This window comes from Sminthopsis crassicaudata, chromosome 3, assembly GCF_048593235.1.
Source record: "Sminthopsis crassicaudata isolate SCR6 chromosome 3, ASM4859323v1, whole genome shotgun sequence".
Lineage (NCBI taxonomy): Eukaryota > Metazoa > Chordata > Mammalia > Dasyuromorphia > Dasyuridae > Sminthopsis > Sminthopsis crassicaudata.
Window position 1 is genome coordinate 159,324,484 of NC_133619.1, and position 16,527 is coordinate 159,341,010.

The window sequence follows — 16,527 nt, forward strand, 5'->3', positions numbered from 1 at the left end:
GAGAGAACAGAAGCAGGAATGATGACAAATAAATGATTCAGTCCCTGGAAGAGTTTTTTTTTTTTTTTTTTTTTTTTTAATATCATGCATTACTACTTATGGCAAAAATATTACTATTTGTGATTATGCTTCAAGGTTATATGACTTTGCTTTGTGATTTTCATGATGTAAGGATTTTAATAAACTTTTGCCTCTGCATATTATAAAGTGATTTTATTGTCATTTTATTTTTTTGGTCTATTGTGTGGCTTGCATTAATATTTCCTGTGCAAGGCTTTCTACTTTGATCTGTAGCTTGGTTTGAACATGTTGTCCTTCTCTAACTTGTTTGCAGCAACCTGCTTTGTTGAAGTGCCCAGAAGAAGCCTTAGGGCATGGGACACTGATGAAATTTAAATTGGCCATTGTTAGTAACCTGATCATAATTTAGCTAGAATCTGAAAAGACAGAACACACCTGATGTGGAGCTGGTGGAAGGATTAGTTTAGGAGAGACATTAACTTCACCTTAGGAGGTTGAGTTCTGACTTTTTGTGGAGATTTTCTAGCCAACTATTGAAGGACACAGGTGCTAGGCACAAAGTAAGATATGAAGCAATATCTGATAATGGTGAGTAACTCAATTATAATAAATGTCTAGGACAGCATTCATATAGGCTGAGACAGGCACATATTTATTCCCCAGTGTTTAAAGGGCACTCTTCCTTTTTAGAAGACAACCTAGGGAGAAGTCATTGTTTGGGAGCTAGGCGGTGCCCATCTCTGGAGCTTGCTGATAAGGGTGACATTTACTCTGTCAGAGCAATACAATCATTATTCTTTTTTTGTCTCTCCCTGGTTCTTATTGCTCTTGAATATGACCTCTCATGAATGGGTGGGTTGTTCTGCCTGTGGGAAATAAAAGATTCCTTCTGTGACCCTTGTGCTCCTCACAGAGTTGGAGTGACTTGTGACAGGCCTGCTTTTATGTTTCCCTTTAATATTCATAGATCTGCTTTCCAGTGTGGTGTAAAATTTAAATATTCAGTAGGTTGGTAATTATTCTAAAATATTCATGTAACTGAATCACAGAATCTTAGCTGAGAGGGACCTCCCTGGTCAGTTAGTCCAATGTCTTCCTAAAGTATGAAACCTATGAAACATCCCTATGGAAGAGCCATGTAGACTTCATTTGAAGAATTCATGTGGAAGAGAAATCCCTTATAGTAGCCTATATCCAAACAACTTTAATTATTATAATTTTTTTTCCTTATATTGCTTGAAAATCTGGATTTCTGACTTGTATTCATTAGTTCTAATTACAAGCCGGCAAACTAAGTTTTATGAAAACCATTTTCATTTGGTGATCATTTGTGGTTATTTTATAAAGAACAGTAGAAACTGTTCCATTAGTTATTAGTAAGTCAATAAATCTTTTCAAAAATACCTACTATATGTATATTACACAAACACACACGCACACACCACACACACATGTGTGTGTGTGTGTGTACATATATATGTATATGTATATATACTGGGCTAAGGGAAAGATAAGACAGGCTCTGCTCTAAAGGAACTCACAGTCTAATGGGTAAAACAACATACAAACAACTATGGACAAGTAAGCTAATGTCCTTGCAGTAAAAATTTGAAATGCTCAATGGAAGGAAGGCACTGGAATTAAATTGGAAAAACCTGGATTAAAATTTCAACTCTAATAATATTCTGTTTCTATGCAATCTTAGGCAATTCACTTCATTTTTTTCTCATTTGCAAAAAAAATAGATAGAACCAGTCAACACCTAATGTTTTTAATCAAGGGAACCAGAGCCAGATCCCACTAAATTTAAGAGCAATCAGCAAATGTCATAAATCACAATTTGATTTATTGTTTTGATTGTCTAGAGTTAATAAAATAATGGAGAAAATGCTAATAATGCAGATTAAACTTAAAAATATGTTGTGGGTATATGTTTTTATTCTTTTTCTAAAGAGTCAGTTTTTTAAATATTTGCCCACATATCGTTTTTGTCAGCCCTAAAATTTTGATTTAAGGATCCAAATTTCCTCTGATATCCTTGTCCTCTAAAGTAGTTCTCTTTAAGAAAAAAATAAAATCCTGTTTTATGCCTCACCATAACATTGTTTAACTGACCTATTTTATTTATTCTTAGAAGCATGATAGAACCATTTCTTTATAAAGTTCAAGCTCCAAATAGATTTTTGCTTTGATATGTTAATTTTTTTGTTAACAGATTTTAGAAAGCAAGGAAGCAAAATAAAACAAATAAACAAATCAGCCTTGGTACAGATAAAAAAGGCAAATAGGACATGAGATTGCACCTCTTGGTTTCCTGTTTAAGTTCCTCAAGCATAGGAATTATGCCTTCTAATATTAAATTAATTCCTCAAAACACACTAGAATACAAGTGACTAAGTGTTAATACTCATAAATTGCACACATTCAGTTAAGAGAAAATGCATGAAACACAGAAAATGCAGAAATCACAAGAAACACTGGAGATAAAGGAACATTAAGACTCAATTATGGCTTGGCCTTCAAAATAACTCTGATTAAAGGCTAGCCTCTTTTGGTATTCCTAGTAATTCTCTAAGACTAAGTTACAAATACATAAAAAAATCTACATAGGTAGAGGGAGTTACCACATCAGGCAGTTCTCTACACTAATGAAATTAGTTTCAAAGCAAAATTTATAAAATAAATAAATAAATACATAATTTTAAAAATTAAAAAATACCATAAAAAGGTAATATATTCAAGTTAATTTTATGATGTTAACCTCTCAAAGTATGTAATTTTAATTTTTAGACTAACACTGAACTCTTATGGCAAACCAAGCTCTTTACTGCAGTCAAAAAGTGGGATAAATTGTAGATTGTAAAAAAGCTTGACTTTAAAAGAAAAGACTGAAGAAAAAAGAGAGATCTTCATTAATGCTTTTTCTTTCCATTTAAATAATTATTTACAAAATTTAAAAAAGCTAAAAACTAAAAACTAATACTTCTATAGTAAGCAGTTTAATTTGGAGACTATGTTAGAACTCCAAATTTTCATTATAAAATAAAACTATTTAAAGGCAGAGTTGTTTTTTTTTTAATTAATTTAATTAATTAATTAACTTTTACAAAAAAAAATTATGCATAAGTAATTTTTCAGCATTGACAATTGAAAAAAAAACTTTTGTTCCTACTTTTCCCCTCCTTCCCCCCACCCCTTCCCCCAGATGGCAGGTTGACCAATACATGTTAAATATGTTAAAGTATAGTTAAATAAAATAAGTTACATAAAATACAGTTATTTTGCTGTACAAAAAGAATCGGACTTTGAAACAGTGTATAATTAGCCTGTGAAGGAAATCAAAAATGTAGGTAGACAAAAATAGAGGGACTGGGAATTCTATGTAGTGGTTTATAGTCATCTCCCAGAGTTCTTTCGCTGGGTATAGCTGGTTCAGTTCATTACTGCTCTATTGGAACTGATTTGGTTCATCTCATTGTTGAAGATAGCCATGTCCATCAGAATTGATCATCATATAGTATTGTTGTTGAATATGTTGTTGATCTCCTGGTCCTGCTCATTTTACTAAGCATCAGTTCATATAAGTCTCTACAGCTCTTTCTGAAATCATCCTATTGGTCAATTCTTACAGAACAATAACATTCCATAATATTCATATATCACAATTTATTCAGCCATTGTCCAATTGATGGGCATCAACTTAGTTTCCAGTTTTTGGCCACTACAAAGAGGGCTGCCACAAACATTCTTGCACATACAGGTCCTTAAGGGTAGAGTTTTATGGAAATAATTTCGCTGCTAGAGTATAAAACGGCTAAAGTTAGATAGGATTCAAGACAAATGGAGAAGACACTTGAATATCCACAATGATTTTTTTGTCATAAGTTCCTTTCTCATTAGCATACAAAACATCAGTTTTATGAAACATTTCAGGAGGACAAGCACCATTTTTATTTATTTATTTATTTATTTATTTTTTTTTTAATTTTTAATTTTATTTTATAATTATAACATTTTTTGACAGTACATATGCATGGGTAATGTTTTACAACATTATCCCTTGCACTTACTTCTATTCAGATTTTTTCCCTTCCTCCCTCAACCCCCTCCCCCAGATGGCAAGCAGTCTTATATATGTTAAATATATTACAGTATAATTTAGATACAATATATGTGTGTAGAACCGAATTTTTTGTTGCACAGGAAGAATTGGATTCAGAAGGTAAAAATAACAGTTTACATTCATTTCCCAGTGTTCCTTTTCTGGATGTAGCTGGTTCTGTCCATCATTAATCAATTGGAATTGGATTAGTTCTTCTCTATGTTGAAGAAATCCACTTCCATCAGCATACATCCTCGTACAGTATCATTGTTGAAGTGTATAATGATCTCCTAGTTCTGCTCCTTTCACTCAGCATCAGTTGATGTAAGTCTCTCCAAGCCTCTCTGTATTTGTCCTGTTGGTCATTTCTTATAGAACAATAATATTCCATAACATTCATATACCATAGTTTACCCAACCATTCTACAATTGATGGATATCCATTCATCTTCCAGCTTCTAGCCACTATGAAAAGGGCTGCCACAAACATTTTGGCACATACAGGTCCCTTTCCCTTCTCTAGTAGTTCCTTGGGGTATAAGCCCAGTAGTAGTATGGCTGGGTCAAAGGGTATGCACATTTTGATAACTTTTTGGGCATAGTTCCAAATTGCTCTCCAGAATGGTTGGATTCTTTCACAACTCCACCAACGATGCATCAGTGTCCCAGTTTTCCCACAGCCCCTCCAACATTCATCGTTATTTGTTCCTGTCATCTTAGCCAATCTGACAGGTGTGTAATGATACCTCAGAGTTGTCTTAATTTGCATTTCTCTGATCAATAGTGATTTGGAACACTCTTTCATATGAGTGGAAATAGTTTTAATTTCATCATCTGAAAATTGTCTGTTCATATCCTTTGACCATTTATCAATTGGAGAATGGCTTGATTTCTTATAAATTAAAGTCAATTCTCTGTATATTTTGGAGATGAGGCCTTTATCAGAACCTTTAACTGTAAAAATTTTGATCTAATCTTAGTATGTGGTGTTAAATGTGGGTCCATACCTAGTTTCTGCCATACTAATTTCCAGTTTTCCCAGCAGTTTTTGTCAAATAATGAATTCTTATCCCTAAATTTGGGATCTTTGGGTTTGTCAAAGATTAGATTGCTATTTTTATTCACTATCTTGTCCTGTGAACCTAACCTATGCCACTGATCAACTAGTCTATTTCTTAGCCAATACCAAATGGTTTTGGTGACTGTTGCTTTATAATACAGCTTTAAATCAGGTACACTTAGACCACCTTCCTCTGACTTTTTTTTCATTAGTTCCCTTGCAATTCTCGACCTTTTATTCTTCCATATGAATTTTGTTGTTATTTTTTCTAGGTCATTAAAATAGTTTCTTGGGAGTCTGATTGGTATAGCACTAAATAAATAGATTAGTTTGGGGAGTATTGTCATCTTTATTATATTCGCTCGGCCTATCCAAGAACATTGAATGTCTTTCCAATTATTTAAATCTGACTTTATTTTTGTGGCAAGTGTTTTGTAATTTTGCTCATATAATTCCTGACTCTCCTTTGGTAGATATATTCCCAAATATTTGATACTATCGACTGTTATTTTGAATGGAATTTATCTTTGTATCTCTTGCTGTTGGATTGTGTTGGTAATGTATAAAAATCCTGAGGATTTATGTGGATTTATTTTGTATCCTGCAACTTTGCTAAAATTCTGAATTATTTCTAATAGCTTTTTAGCAGAGTCTTTGGGGTTCTCTAAGTATACCATCATGTCATCTGCGAAAAGTGACAATTTGATTTCTTCATTTCCTACTCTAATTCCTTGGATCTCTTTCTCGGCTCTTATTGCCTAGGCTAGAGTTTCTAGTACTATATTGAATAGTAATGGTGATAGTGGGCAACCTTGTTTCACTCCTGATCTTACAGGGAAAGGTTCTAGTTTATCACCATTACATATGATGTTTACTGAAGGTTTTAAATATATGCTCCTTATTATTTTAAGGAATAGTCCATTTATTCCTATACTCTCAAGTGTTTTTAGTAGGAATGGATGTTGGATTTTGTCAAATGCCTTTTCTGCATCTATTGAGATGATCATATGGTTTTTATTAATTTGATTATTAATATGGTCAATTAGTTTTCCTAATATTAAACCAGCCCTGCATTCCTGGTATAAATCCCACTTGGTCATAGTGTATTATCCTGGGGATGATTTTCTGAAGTCTATTTGCTAATATCTTATTTAAGATTTTAGCATCAATATTCATTAAGGAAATTGGTCTATAGTTTTCTTTCTCAGTTTTCGATCTACCTGGTTTAGGTATCAGTACCATGTCTGTGTCATAGAAGGAATTTGGTAGGACTCCTTCAATCCCTAGTTTTTCAAATAGTTTACATAGCATTGGAGTTAGTTGTTCTTTAAATGTTTGGTAGAATTCACATGTAAATCCATCTGGGCCTGGGGACTTTTTCTTAGGAAGTTGGTTAATAGCTTGGTCTATTTCTTTTTCTGAGATGGGACTATTTAGACTACTTACTTCTTCCTCTGTTAATCTGGGCAAGCTATATTTTTGAACGTATTCTTCTATTTCATTTAAGTTATCAAATTTATCGGCATAAAGTTGAGCAAAGTAGCTCCTAACTATTGTTCTAATTTCCTCTTCATTGGTGGTGAGTTCACCCTTTTCATTTTCAAGACTATCAATTTGCTTTTTCTCTTTCCTTTTTTTAATCAGGTTTACTAAGGGTTTGTCTATTTTGTTGGTTTTTTCATAAAACCAACTCTTAGTTTTATTAATTAATTCAATAGTTTTTTTTACTTTCAATTTTATTTATCTCACCTTTTATTTTTTGAATTTCAAGTTTTGTGTTTGTCTGGGGGTTTTTAATTTGTTCCTTTTCTAGCAATTTTAGTTGTAAACCCAATTCGTTGGCCCTCTCTTTCTCTATTTTATGCAGGGAGGCCTGTAGAGATATAAAACTTCCCCTAATTACTGCTTTGGCTGTATCCCACACATTTTGGTATGATGTCTCATTATTGTCATTTTCTTGCGTGAAGTTATTAATTATGTCTATGATTTGCTGTTTTACCCAATCATTCTTTAGTATAAGATTATTTAGTTTCCAATTATTTTTTGGTCTATTTTCCCCTGGCTTTTTATTAAATGTTATTTTGATTGCATTATGGTCTGAAAAGGATGCATTTACTATTTCTGCCTTACTGCATTTGATTTTGAGGTTTTTATGCCCTAGTATATGATCAATTTTTGTATAGGTTCCATGAACTGCTGAGAAGAAAGTATATTCCTTTCTGTCTCCATTTAGCTTTCGCCAAAGATCTATCATATCAAACTTTTCTAGTATTCTATTTACCTCTTTGACTTCTTTCTTATTTATTTTGTGGTTTGATTTATCTAATTCTGATAGTGCAAAGTTGAGATCTCCCGCTATTATAGTTTTGCTATCTATTTCCTCTTGCAGCTCTCTTAATTTCTCTTTTAAGAATTTAGATGCTGCACCACTTGGTGCATACATGTTTAATATTGATACTGCTTCACTATTGATGCTTCCCTTTAGCAGGATATAATGCCCTTCCTTATCTCTTTTAATTAGATCAATTTTTGTTTTTGCTTGATCTGAGATGAGGATGGCTACTCCTGCTTTTTTGGTTTTGCCTGAAGCATAATAGATTCTGCTCCACCCTTTTACTTTTAGTTTGAATGTCTCATCCTGTTTCAGGTGTGTTTCCTGTAAACAACATATAGTAGGATTCTGACTTTTAATCCAGTCTGCTAACTGCTTCCTCTTTATGAGGCAGTTTGCCCCATTCACATTTATGGTTAGAAGGACTAATTCTATATTGCTTGCCATCCTATTAACCCCTGCTTATGCTTTTCCCCTTTCCTTCCCTTTTACCCTCCTATCCAGTATTAAACTGGTAAACACCACTTGCTTTTCACAGCCCTCCCTTTTTAGGATCCCTCCCCCACCTTAAAGATCCTCCCCTTATTTTACCTCTTTTCCTCGAAATTACTGTATTCCCTTCCCCTTAGCTTACTCCTTCCCTTTCACTTTTCAATGAAGTGGAAGAAGTTTCACCATAAATCGAATATGTCTATTGATACACGCTATGTTCATCTCCCTCCTTTCTTTCTCTCAGATATAATAGGTTACCTTTGCCTCTTCATGAGATGTAGTACCACCACTTTATATTTTTTTATGATATAATCTCCTTTCTACCTCTAGTTTCTAAGACAAATTGTACATATGTTCTTTACATATTTTTTTGATAGAAGTATAGTTCTCAAGATTTCTTTTTACCTTTTTTAGAAGTCTCTTGAGTTCTGTATTTGAAGATCAAACCTCTTATGTAGGTCTGGTTTTTTCATCAAAAATAGATGGAATTCATTTATTTCGTTAAATGTCCATCTTCTTCCCTGGAAAACGATGCTCATTCTTGCTGGGTAAGTTATTCTTGGCTGCATACCAAGTGCCTTAGCCTTTCGGAATATCATGTTCCAGGCCCTGCGTTCTTTTAATGTGGATGCTGCTAGATCCTGTGTTATCCTTATTGTGGATCCTCCATATCTGAATTGTTTTTTTCTAGCAGCTTCCAATATCTTTTCCTTTGTCTGATGGTCCTTGAACTTGGCCACTATATTTCTTGGCGTTTTGATTTTAGGGTCCCTTTCAGTAGGTGATCGATGAATTTTCTCAATGTCTATTTTACCCTCTGTTTCCAAAACGTCTGGGCAGTTCTCTTTGATAATTTCCTCGAAAATGGTGTCCAAGCTCTTTTTTTCCTCCCATTTTTCAGGGAGTCCGATTATTCTAAAATTGTCTCTCCTGGATCTGTTTTCCAGGTCTGTTGTCTTTCTGGTAAGGTACTTGACAGTCTTTTCAATTGTTTCATTTCTCTGGTTTTGCTTGACTCCCTCTTGGTTTCTCCTTGAGTCATTCATTTCTACTTGTTCCAGTCTAATTTTCAATGATGTATTTTCTTCACTCACTTTTTTTATATCTCTTTGTAATTGTCCAATTGAGTTTTTATCTTCTATGGAATTTTTTTCCATTTTATCCATTTTATTTTTTAGAGAGCTGATTTCTTTTTCCAGCTCTCTAATCCTATTTTCCTTGGAGTTGTTTACCTTTTCCAGCTCACTAATCCTGTTTTCCTTGGAATTGTTTACCTTTTCCAGCTCACTAATCTTGTTTCTCAATGATTTGATTTCTTTATCCATTCTGTCTTTGAATGCATGGGATGACTTCTCCAGGCTCTCTTGCCAAGCTTCCCTTTCCTTTTCCCATTTCTCTTCCAGCTCTCTTGTGAGAGTCTTTTTGATTTCCTCTATGAGGTTCTTTTGTATTGAGGAGCAGCTTATATCCCTCCCAGGGGATACATCTGGGGACAGTCTGTTCCTAGTCTCCTCAGCATTTGAAGTCTGCTCCCTCTCCACACAGAAGCTGTCAATGGTTAGAGCCCTTTTGAATTTTTTGTTCATTTTGTCAGAGTAGGAATCAAAGAAAACAAACTGACAAGAGAAACAATTGGTCTGTTTTGCGGGGGGGTAGGGCTGGATGTTATTAATGGGCTTCCTCTACAGACTGGGGGTAGGGCAGCAGAGAGCCACTAACAGAACAGTAATGACTGTACTGAGTCTGCGCTCAAGACAAATGGAGAAGACACTTGAATATCCACAATGATTTTTTTGTCATAAGTTCCTTTCTCATTAGCATACAAAACATCAGTTTTATGAAACATTTCAGGAGGACAAGCACCATTTTTAAAAAAAGATGTTTTTATAAAATTTCCACACAAATAATTAGTTAATAAACAGAAATAATGACCCATAAGTTTTTCTCCATTTCTATCTTAGGTTTCCTCCATATCCTCCTCTGTTTGCCTCAGTTTCTCAATGATAAAGTGAAGAAAATGAAAAACCAATTCATATCTTTGAGAAGAAACTACCAAATGAGATTATAAAGAGTGTTATACAACTAAACAACAATGTGTGTGTACCCACATGTATGTATATATATATATATATATATATGTATATACAGAGAGACAGACAGACAGACAGACAGAAAAAGGGGGAAGAAGTATACACATAATCAATTTTGAAATCCATTAATGTTTTTTTATATCTTCTATATTTAATGCTGTATAAGTAATTATGGGCTCCTATAGACAAAAGTGAAATATTCAATCTCTTGCAGTCCTTACTAGGATAATGTGATTTTGATTATTGCCCAAAGAGATTCCATTTTTTATTTTTTATCTCAACATAATACAAAAAAAAAGAATTCTTGAAAATGCAACCACCACCATGAACTAAGAAGAAAATATTGCTGCAAAATTGTTTATTAAATTTTTACAAAACAAGGAAAGACCTTCCAAGAGAATTGGAGACAAGGCCTGTTAATGATTTCTCTCCAATTTATTATAGACTTATTGAGATAAAAATAGAAAAAAAGAGAATTTGCTGCTACCTCTAGTTATAAAGAAGAAAAGAGAAGGGGCAGAGCCAAGATGGTGGAGAAGATACACTTGAATTTGTAAGCTCCCTACTTCCCTCATTACCAATTAGTTAAATCAGCCTCAAAAATAACGCTGGTCTGATAGAAACCACAAGGATTAAAAGCACAACTTACCAGGTGAAGAGAATCTGGAGTTTCAACAGAAAAGGTCAGTTCCAAGGGGAGGAAGAAAAAAGGCCAGCACAGATCAAGCTAGGTGCTAGCACACTGTGCCAATCGGGCTGGGGAGAACTGTGGGATCAGAGAAGCCACTGAGATAGAGGAATCTGAAACAGGGTGTTAGCTCTTCTCTGCTTATAAAACAGCAATTCAGAAGAGAAATCAAGCCATTTTAAAATATAAAGCCAGATCCTAGAACCACCCCAATCTGGAAATGACCTACCAGATCTCAGCCCTGCTGTGAAGCCACCTTCTGCTATCCATGGGTTTCACCCTGGGGTAGTTAAGAGCCTGAACAGTGGGGTCACAGCCTGAGGCAATATCTAATCCACATAGTGCCAGGCTTAGCCTGAGGTTATGGAACTCTAGCAGCCACTGAATTCCCAGAGAAGAGGAACCTTTGAAATATGGACTGTGGTTTCCAGGCACACACTTCCAGTTTGAGCGCAGGGGCTTTTCATGACAGCTGCTGACATCCATGCCCCACGGGACACATTGGCTGGGCTTTGTGTCGTTTTTACTGTTCAGTCTTAAACCTTAGGGCAGTCCATAGGCCACACAGCGGGGTCCTTCAATTGGCAACCCTCAAGGTACAGCTGTATCACCTCTGAGGCATTTCCGGGGAGGGGGAGGGGAACTCTCTCCCAGAGCTCTCTCTTAGCTCAGGCACAGGAGCCTCTGCATTCATCCAGTCTGGGAGGAAGCTGATAAATAAATAAATAAATAAACTTCTTACCCCAAGGGCAGACCCCAACAGATTTTTTTTAACAATGAGTAAAAAGCTGAAGAGAACTATTGATACCTTCTACACAGAGAAAGAGCGGGTATCCAACCCCAAGGAAATTAATAGCAGAGAGTCAGCAGATAACAGCCTAAAGGGGAACGATACCTGCCCCCCATCACATAACTCTCTCCTAGAAGAGACTATTAAAAAGTTAAGAGAGTTTGAAGAAAAATGGGGAAAGGAAAGAGAAGCTATGATAGAGAATAACAACGTCCTGAAATTTGAGTTGGAAAAAATAAAGAATTCACAGGAGATGCAGGGAAACAAAATTTGTGAATTAGAAAAGGTTAAAAAACCACAGGAAAGTAGGATTTCTGAATTGGAAAAGATAACAAATTTTTAAGAAAGTAGGATTTCTGAATTAGAAAAGATAAAAAAAGTCTCAAGAAAATAGGATTTCTGAATTGGAAAAAAGAAAAAAACTCTCCAAAAAAAAAAAAAAAAACATTAGGGAAATGGAAAAATATATAACTCATTAAAAATCAGGACAGAACAAATAGAAATGAATGATTTATTGAGAACCCAAGAATCCATCAAACAAAACAAACAAAAAAAAAATGAAAAGCTGGAGAATAATGTCAAATACTTAACTGGCAAAATATATAGACCTGGAAAATAGATCTAGGAGAGATAATCTGAGGATCATTGGACTTCCCAAAACTATGATCAAAAAAAGAGCCTATATTCTATTTATAGGAAATCATCAAAGAGAACTGTCCAGAGATAATAGAAACAGAAGGGAAAATAGGCGTTGAAAGAATTCATTGAACACCTTCTGAAAAAGACCCTAAAAAAAGAACTCTACAGAACACTGTGGCTAACCTGCAGAACTACCAAACAAAGCAAAAAATATTGCAAGCAGCTAGAAAAAAAAAAACAATCCAAATATTAAGGTGCCACAATAAGGGTCACTCAAGATCTGGCTGCCTTCACATTAAAAGATCAAAGGACCTGGAACCTGGTATTCTGAAAGGCAAAAGATCAAGGATTGCAACCAAGAATAAACTACCCAGCTAAGTTTAGCATTTTCTTCCATGGAAGAAGATGGTGATTTAATGAAACAGAGGAATTCCATCTGTTTCTAAGAAAAAAACCAGACTTAAACAAAACATTTGATCTACATCCACAAGACTGAAGAGAAGCAGAAAAAGGTAAAAAGAACTCTTGATAACTATATCTCTGTTGTGGATATACAGAAAGTCCGCATGGATAATTTGATTTTACTGATATAAAAAAAAGGGAGTAGGAAAGGGAAGGAGGTAGTATCAGAAAAAGGGGAAGGTGTGATAAAAAGAGGGAAATTACATCCCAGAAAGAGGCATAGAAAATCTACCACATCTGAGGGAATTTAGAGAGGGGGAGAAATATTGTGTGAATTTTAACTCTCATCAGAGTAGGCTCAAAGAGTAAATAATTGACATATTTGTTTATCAGAGAATTCTCTCTCACCTCATTAAAATGGGGGGAGAGAAAAAGGGAAAAGGAACAGGGGAATAAGGGAAGAGTACAAGAAAAGGGAAGGGTCTTAAAAGGAGGGGGGAGGGATACTAAAAAGGGAGGGCTGAGCATCAGAAGTGGGGTCTATAAATTAAATATTGGGGAAGGGGTTCAGGGGGCCAAGAGAAAAAAGCATAATCTGGGGATAATATGATTTCAGGAAATGCAGAATTAGTAATTTTAACTGTAAATGTGAATGGGATGAACTCTCCCATCAAATGGAGATGTATAGCAGACTGGATCAAAAGTCAGAACCCTACAATATGTTGTTTACAGGAAATACACTTAAAGCAGGGAGATGCATAGAGAGTAAAGGTAAAAGGTTGGAGCAGAATCTATTATGCTTCAGGTAAAGCCAAAAAAGCAGGGGTAGCCATCCTTATCTCAGATCAAGGAAAAGCAGAAACTGATCTAATTAAAAGAGATAAGGAAGGAAACTATATCATGCTAAAAGGTAGCATAAACAATGAATCCATATCAATACAAAACATATATGCACCAAGTGGTATAGCATATAACTTTCTAAAGGAAAAGTTAAGAAAGTTGCAAGAAGAAATAGACAGTAAAAGTATAATAGTGTGAGATCTCAACTTTCACTCTCAGATTTAGACAAATTAAACCACAAAACAAATAAGAAAGAAATTAAAGCAGTAAATAGAACATTAGAAAAACTAGGTATGATAGACCTTTGGAGAAAACTGAATGATGATAGAAAGGAATATACTTTCTTCTCAGCAGTTCATGGAACCTATACAAAATAGACTATATATTAGGACATAAAGATCTCAAAATTAAATGCAGGAAGGCAGAAATAATAAATGTCTTCTTCTGGATCACAACTACATTCAATAAGAAGTTAGGGGTAAATAGACCAAAAAGTAATTAGAAACTGAATAATATCATCTTAAAGAATGACTGGGTGAAAGAGCAAATTATAGAAACAATAATTTCACCCAAGATAATGAAAACGATGAGACATCATACCAAAATCTGTGGGATGCATCTAAAGTGGTAATAAAGGGAAATTTTATATCTTTAGAGGCTTATTTGAACAAAATAGAGAAAGAGAAAATTAACGAATTTGGCCTGCAACTTAAAAAGCTAGAAAAAGACCAAATTAACCTCCCCCAACCAAAAATCAAACTTGAAATACTAAAATTAAAAGGAGAAATCAATAATATTGAAAGTAAAAAAAAAACTATTGAATTAATAAATAAAACCAAGAGTTGGTTTTATGAAAAAGTCAATAAAATAGATAAACCTTTGGTAAATCTGATCAGAAAAAGGAAAGAGGAAAATCAAATTGTTAGTCTTACAAATGAAAAGGGGGATCTTTCCACCAATGAAGAGGAAATTAGAGAAATAATAAGGAGTTACTTTGCCCAACTTTATGCCAATAAATTTGATAACTTAAGTGAAATGGATGACTTCCTCCAAAAATATAGGCTTCCTAGATTAACAGAGGAGGAGATAAATTGCTTAAATAGCCCCATTTCAGAAAAAGAAATAAAACAAGCTATTAATCAACTCCTTAGGAAAAAATCCCCAGGACCAGATTGATTTACATGTGAATTCTACCAAACAATTAAAGAACAACTAGCCCCAATGTTATATAAACTATTTGAAAAAATAGGGGATGAAGGAGTCCTACCAAACTCCTTCTATGACACAGACATGGTACTGATACCTAAACCAGGTAGATCGAAAACTGAGAAAGAAAACTATAGACCAATTTCCTTAATGAATATTGATGCTAAAATCTTAAATAAGATATTATCAAAAAGACTTAAGAAAATCATCCCCAGGATAATACACTATGATCAAGAAGGATTTATACCAGAAAAGCAGAGCTGGTTTAATATTAGGAAAACTATTAGTATAATTGACCATGTTAATAATCAAATTAATAAAAAACGTATGATCATCTTAATAGATGCAGAAAAAGCATTTGATAAAATCCAACATCCATTCCTACTAAAAACGCTTGAGAGTATAGGAATAAATGGACTATTCCTTAGAATAGTCAGGAGCATATATTTAAGACCATCAGTAAGCATATATGTAATGGAAATAAACTGGAACCTTTCCCAATAAGATCAGGAGTGAAACAAGGTTGTCTACTATCACCATTACTATTCAATATTGTATTAGAAACGCTAGCCTCGGCAATAAGAGTAGAGAAAGAGATTAAAGGAATAAGAGTAGTAATGAAGAAATCAAACTGTCATACTTTGCAGATGATATGATGGCATACTTACAAAACCCCAGAGATTGTAATAAAAAGTTATTAGCAATAATTCACAACGTTAGCAAAGTTGCTGGGTACAAAATAAATCCACATAAATCCTCAGCATTTTTATAAATCACCAATAAATTGCAACAGCAAGAGATACAAAGAGAAATTCTATTCCAAACAAATGTCGAGAGCATAAAATATTTGGTAATCCATCTACCAAAGGAAAGTTAGGAATTATATGAACAAAATTACAAGTCACTTGCCACAAAAATAAAGTCAGACTTAAATAATTGGAAAGACATCCAGTGCTCATGGATAGGCTAAGCAAATATAATAAAGATGACAATACTCCCAAACTAATCTATTTATTTAGTGCTATACCAATAAGACTCCCAAGAAACTATTTTAGTCACCTAGAAAAAATAACAACAAAGTTCATAGGGAAGAATAAAAGGCCAAGAATTTCAAGGGAATTAATGAAAAAAAAGTCAGATGAAGGTGGTCTAGGTATACCTGATCTAAAACTATATTATATAGCAGCAGTCACCAAAACCATCTGGTATTGGCTAAGAAATAGACTGGTCGATCACTGCAACAGATTAGGTACAAAGGACAAGAAAGGATACAACTATATCAATCTAGTGTTTGATAAACCCAAAGATATCAACATTAGGGATAAAAACTCATTATTTGAAAAAAAAAAACTGTTGGGAAAACTGGAAATTAGTATGCCAGAAATTAGATATGGATCCACACTTAACACCATATACCAAGATAAGATCAAAATGGGTCCATGATTTAGGCATAAAGAATGAGATCATAAATAGATTAGAGGAACAGAGGAAAATCTACCTCTCAATCCTGTGGAGGAGAAAGGAATTTATGACTAGAGAAGAACTAGAGATCATTGTTGATCACAAAATAGAAGATTTTGATTACATCAAACTAAAAACTTTCTGTACAAGCAATACTAATGCAAACAAGATTAGAAGGGAAGTAAAAAATTGGGAAAAATATTTTTGCAGTTAAAGGTTCTGTTAAAGGTCTCATTTCCAAAATATATAGAGAATTGATCCTAATTTATAAGAAATCAAACCATTCTGCAATTGATAAATGGTCAAAGGATATGAACAATTCTCAGATAATGAAATTGAAACTATATCGACTCATATGAAAGAGTGTTCCAAATCACTACTGATCAGAGAAATGCAAAGAAAGA